The sequence below is a fragment of the Saccopteryx leptura genome, chromosome X, assembly GCF_036850995.1.
Source record: "Saccopteryx leptura isolate mSacLep1 chromosome X, mSacLep1_pri_phased_curated, whole genome shotgun sequence".
Taxonomy (NCBI): domain Eukaryota; kingdom Metazoa; phylum Chordata; class Mammalia; order Chiroptera; family Emballonuridae; genus Saccopteryx; species Saccopteryx leptura.
Window position 1 is genome coordinate 2611352 of NC_089516.1, and position 5706 is coordinate 2617057.

Here is a 5706-nt window from a genome sequence, read left to right on the forward strand (position 1 = left end):
CCTGTGAACAGAGTACATTCCGTCAAGCAGTTAAGTTGGGTAATGCACGTTTGGAACAGAAGCAGGCGGAAACCACGCACGCTGTCTCCCCAGCCCGGGGAATGTCTGCAGGTTGGGGAGGCCGCAGTCCTCCGGGTTCGAGGCAGGAAACCGCCGTGTTCTGCAGCGTTCTGTAGCAGACCCAGTCCTCGCTGTCCAGAGAGCTGGAGGAGGTTTCCACAAATTACTACAAAGAAAGCAACGCTGCAAAGGCCAAGTTCGATAGAGAAAAAAATTAAAACCGTACACACTGATCATTTGTCTCCATGCCAAACCCCTCCCCAAACAGACACACAGACAGACACACGCAAAAACCCCACTTCCGATAATGCCGAAATCGATTCACTTGATGATTTAATAGCACTGATAAACCCTCTTCTCTCTGTCCACCTCCTGTGGTAGCAATTGGTCACTTATCCACTATTTTTTTTTTTTCCTATTTTCAGATTTGGGTAAAAAAAAATAGCCAGGTGGCTGGTGGTGAGGACCACGTGTGTCGTCTGTTCAGCATGATTTTCTTCAGGAAAAAAAATAAGTGCAGACGTGGGGAAACCATTTCTCCACCGGGCAAAACTATGTCAAGACATCTGCACAAGGGCACTGCCATCGTCATGAAAAACCAGTTCTCATTAAACCCCTGCGAAAGAAAGAAAGAAAGAAAGAAAGAAAGAAAGAAAGAAAGAAAGAAAGAAAGAAAGAAAGAAAGAAAGAAAGAAAGAAAGAGGGAGGGAGGGAGGGAGGGAGGGAGGGAGGGAGGGAGGAAGGAAGGAAGGAAGGAAGGAAGGAAGGAAGGAAGGAAGGAAGGAAGGAAGGAAGGAAGGAAGGGAAAAAGAAATGAGGGAGAGGGAGGAAGGGAGGAAGGGAGGAAGGGAGGAAGGAAGGAAGGAGAAAAAGAAAAGAAAGAGAAATATAAATATTTCTCATCTGAATGCAGTGATTTAAAACGGAGGAAGTAATTTTCCACTTTCTTTAACTGGCCCTGGTTAATTTCTTCCACGTGAAGGATAAGACCTTGCAAACTGGCCCTGTGTTATAGAGAGGTGCCTGCCCCCCCCCCCTCCCGGGGCGGTCAACACAAGCAGGTCTGCAGCTGTTCATAAGCAAAACAGTAAAGAAAATCAACAAATAACGACGCAGGAATAATAACCGGTGTCCTGTGTGCCCACCTACTCTTCCCAACAACTGTGAATTCCGGTTCACTTCCATTTTCCTGGGTAATATACTACTGAACTTGGGATTTGAAATTACACACACACACACACACACACACACACACACACACGAAGAGCTTCCTGAAATTCTTATTTTCTTCATTTGGGGACACATTTTTGCAATGCTGATTTTTTTTTTTTTTTTTTTCTTTTTAAAATCAGGGCTGGAGGCCAGAAGCATGGGCTGTTAGCCCACCGCACCTCCCCAAAAGTTCTGCTCTAGGGACAGAGAGAGGCCCGGGTACCATGACCCCTTTCGGAATCGCTGTCCATCACTTCCCACACCCAACCCTTCACGGCACACTCCTCCGGCCTGCAGCTGCCCCCACCAAAAATGCAGATTTCTGGGCAATTTCTGCAATTTGCACCGATAAGAAAAGGCCAGGTGTCTGGTGATGTCCCCGGGCTTGGCCCCGGCTCGAGGGGAAAAAAAACCCGAGAAGCTTCTCGCCTCGAAGAACCAGAACCGGGCGGCTGTGTGAGCAGCTGACGCGGCTCCATCCGGATTCCAAGTCAGGTCTTTGTTCGCCGGTTGGTCATCCGGCCGCCAGCCGGAGGGGGGAACCTGCCCCAGATGCCTGAGGCCTGCGCCTCCAGTGGCCTGCAGAACGCCCACACAAACCACAAATTCCGCTTCACCGGGGTAAGCAGGTCTCCCCAAACTTTCTTCTGTTCCCTCTCTACCCCCCCCTCCCTCGGCATCCCCTCAAATAACGCCCAGCGCCATCTCCGCGGAGGAAGCTGGCTCGCACCAGCCCCCCGCCCTCCACGAGAGAACAGTTCCAAGGCAACGCGCTCTGCACGGTGGGGACCCCTTCCAAAAGCAGCCCAGGCGACCGCTGCCCCCTCCCCGAAACTGACCAAACCGAAAGAAAATCACAGCAAAGCAAAAGAAGAATCCATACCACCACCTTGTGGAGTCTGCTCGCAAGGACAGCAGCTGCTTATTGGTTCAGTCACACACACACACATACGCGCGCGCGCGCGCGCGCGCGCGCGGCAACCCTCGCCCCCCAATTTAAGTTGGGGCCAAAAGACAGATTGCGATCGGCCGTCCTCGCGGACCCCAGACGCGCCCCGGGCACCGGGTGTGGGTCATGACGCGCGCACCCCGCGGTGGCGCAAGGAGCGAGCCAGGGCGCACGGCGGGGGCCGCCCCCCGGACACCCGCCCTCCCAGGCTGCCTCCTCCCAGGCCAGCCCCCGAAATAGCAGCCTGGTGGCTCAGAAAAGAAAGAGAGGCCCACACCTGCGGGGAGCTTCAGAGGAACGAGGCAGAAAAAAGGAAACCCGCAGCTCCCCACCCCCCTGCCCCCAAAAAAATTCACCGGGAGAGATGCACCAGACGTCCTCCGGGCCTTCGCCCACCCACCGGGCGGGACATCCGTTCCCACGGTGGTCCAGGCCAGGCCCCGGGGGCTGCGGGGGCCGGAGGGACCCGGGAGGCCGCGCCAGGCGCGCCGCGAAGAAAGGACGCTGTGTCTGGCGCCGGCATGGAGCTCCGGGGCCCAGGACTGCGCGCGCCGCGCGGGGCCCCGAGCCGGTGGGGGGGTCGGGGGGGGGGCGCCAACCCAGGAGGCCATCCCGAAAACCCCGGGCAGAGGGAACCCAGCTTACCGCTTCTGCGCGGGGCCAAGGAGCCCGGGCCGGTTTGGGGGCGAGGGCGGAGAGGACGGGGATGTCCAGCAGACGGGGAAGCGAGTGCGCCCGGGGAGGCGGCGAGCGTCCTGGAGCGCGAAGGGGGAGGGCACAGCCGCGGGGTGGGGGCGCGGGCGGGGACCTCGGCCCCTCCTCCTACCGGCAGCCCGGGACCCCCGCATCCTCTGCAGCCGAGCCGAGCTGAGCCGAGCGGCACCTCCCCCTCCTCCTCCACCCCCACCCCTCTCCCCTCCCCCACCCCTGCGTTTCCGCAGGTCGGGCGCCTCCGCCGCGGCCTTGGAGAGGGGGCGGGACTCAAGTTCACTTGCTTTTTTTTTTTTTTTTTTTTTTTTTTCCTTTTTCCTCGTGGTCTCACAGCCCCTCGCCCACCGCGCCGCTTCCCGCCCGCACGCTGCGGGCCTGGCAGATGTTCGGTCCCGGTTCTCCCGCTGGAGAGGGACGGGGCCGCCGGGGCCGAACCGCGCGGAACCAGAGACGGGGACACACACTCTGCCCGGGAAAGCTTGGAGGGGGGGGGCGATTAGAAGAAGCGCGGGACAGCGCGGAGCTTTGGGACAGGGGTTATTGGTCACGTTGCCCACGGCCGCGGGGGGTGGTCCACATGGTGGAACCGACTCCCCAGCCTCCAGCCCCCACCGCGGCGGGGAGCGGGGGCGGGCCGTGCGCCCCGCGGGGGTTCTGCTCCCGGGGACCCGGGCTCAGTGTGAGCATCGGCGGGGGTGGGGAGGCCGCCGCATCCCCAGAGACCCGGACTTGGGCGCCCGGCCGCCTGGCTCCTCAGCTTGCAACTTTTGAGTTTTCCAGAAAGGCGGGCAGCCCGGGATGGTGCTGCGTGACCCCCTCGGAACGGGTCCAGGCCAGATCCGGAGGTTTCCGAAGCAGGAACGCTCCTAAAAAACCACCAGCTCCGCTCCCCTTCCGCCGCCTGCCTCCCACCCCCGCGCCCCAGCCCACACGCACGGGAGGAGGAGATGGGGGGGCAGGTAGCCCGCTCCCCAGCTTTTGCAGAAGCCGCCCTGAGCTACCCCGATTCCCTCTTCGCCCCGGGGTGTCTCGGGCGCGCCCGGCTGGCTCCCCAGCAGCCCCCTACCCCCACCCCCACCCCGGCCCGGTCCTCATCCGTCATGTGCGCTGTTTCGCGCATCACACAAGCCGTCCGTCATGTTATCCCAGCCCAGCAGAGAAAGCAGGAAGGTGGAGGGGGTGCGGGGGGGAGGAGAGAGGATATCGCTCAATGCGAGCTCAGCCAAGACTGTTCGCCTTTTTCCCTCTCCGGTTAACCCCGAAGAGGCACCCCAGGTTGGGGGAGCTGGCAGCTTTCCTTACAGCGGGAGGGGAGGGGGGTGGGAAGACGGAGGGGGGGGGGCTCGGGCTGCTCACAGTTTGCAGAAGTCGTCCCGCCTCGTCCGCGCGCCTCCTCCAGCGCCGGGGTGCAGGGCAGGCTGCACACTGCGGCTGTGAGCCTTCCCCTCCTCGCCCGCCGCTCGTGCCTGTTTATTTGTAGGAAGGGCGGCGCTGCTCCGTCAACAGCCCGTTCAGGGCCCCACAGACTCGTCCACAGAGCTGACTGCAGCAGAACGCGCTCCCCCGAACCGCCCAGGGCCCCCTGTCCCTTTCCAAGTCCGAATACACACACACAACACCCCCCCACACACACACACACATACACACAACCTACAACACCCCCCCCACACACACACACACATACACACAACCTACAACACCCCCCCCCCACACACACACACACACACACACATACAACCTTGCCTTGGAGAGGGGGGGGGGGCAGCAGGCACGGAGCTTGCACAAGACACGCCGTCCGCGGACGTGGGTCCACGCTCCCTCCCACACCTCAGCAAGGCAGCGACAGCTGCGAGAAATGCCTGTCCAAATTTTGCAGAATAAAAAGCAGGGTAGGAAAAAAAAAAAAAAAGGCCAAAAGATGTCTGATGAATTCAAGCGCAAACCGCTCACCACCGTCTTGGGCTACGCGGCGCATGCCAGTCCAAAGGTTTTCAAAGGCTTTGAGGATCAATAACCCCGAAGAAGCACAAGTAGAATTTTTAAAAAAAAGGCTCCTACCTCTGCCGTCGAGAGCCCGTATCGCCTGAGTGACTGCTCTTTTTACGCATCCGGATTTTCCGGGGAGACCCCTCGCCAAGGTGCGATTCCGGGGAGGAGGACGCACGCCGCGCAGGCAGGGAGGCGGGCGAGCAGGCAGGCGCCCCGGGTTCTCCAATTCCCCCGCTAGCGAGACTCGCTGCTCCGCAGGAACGCCAGGACCCCCCTCCCCGGACAGGGCCTTTGGCAAGGAGGTGCGTTGTTTGTGTCGTCAATCGTCTTTAGGGGTCAAGGCATTGAAAAAAAAGAAAAGAAAGAAAGAAAAGAAAAGAACAGCATCCCACGCGCGGACGCACGAGCTGAAAGAGAGCTCTGTGCGCAGAGACACGGAGCCCCCGCGGAGAGAGCCAGCCGGGGTCTGCGAGGAAAGGCGAGATTGAAGACAGGGGCCGCGAAGGCTCTCCTGCTTCCCCTGCGCGATTGGACCAGACCGAATGAAATTCCGGGAGCCGGCAGCCAATAGGTGTCCGCAGCCGGGCCCAGCGCCGCAGAAACGGCCGCCGCCGCCGGTGCAAAGAGCAGCTAATCCCAACGCAAACCAGCTGGAACGCAGAGCTGCTCCCGTGTGCCCCCGGCAGGGGGGGGGAGTGGAACAGGTGAGTGTCACCCGGGGCCACCGTTGCCCGAGGAGGCTTGCTCCCAGGTCTCTCCGGATAACCCTGCACACCGGACGCGGT

General features: G+C 60.5%; 1 protein-coding gene across 4 annotated transcripts in view; it reads right to left on the bottom strand.

Moving 5' to 3' along the window:
• NLGN4X (neuroligin 4 X-linked) overlaps nt 1-5505 on the bottom strand; it is a 294089-nt gene extending 288584 nt beyond the window's left edge. For 2 of the 4 annotated variants that reach the window (XM_066356776.1, XM_066356773.1), the window contains exon 1: nt 4991-5505. The gene's annotated coding sequence lies outside the window, so the exon portion shown is untranslated. Of the gene's footprint in view, nt 1-2866; nt 3013-4288; nt 4395-4990 lie in introns of those variants that run through there. The other 2 variants (XM_066356775.1, XM_066356774.1) reach the window with 2 other exon arrangements.
• Between the last annotated feature and the right edge of the window lie 201 nt (nt 5506-5706).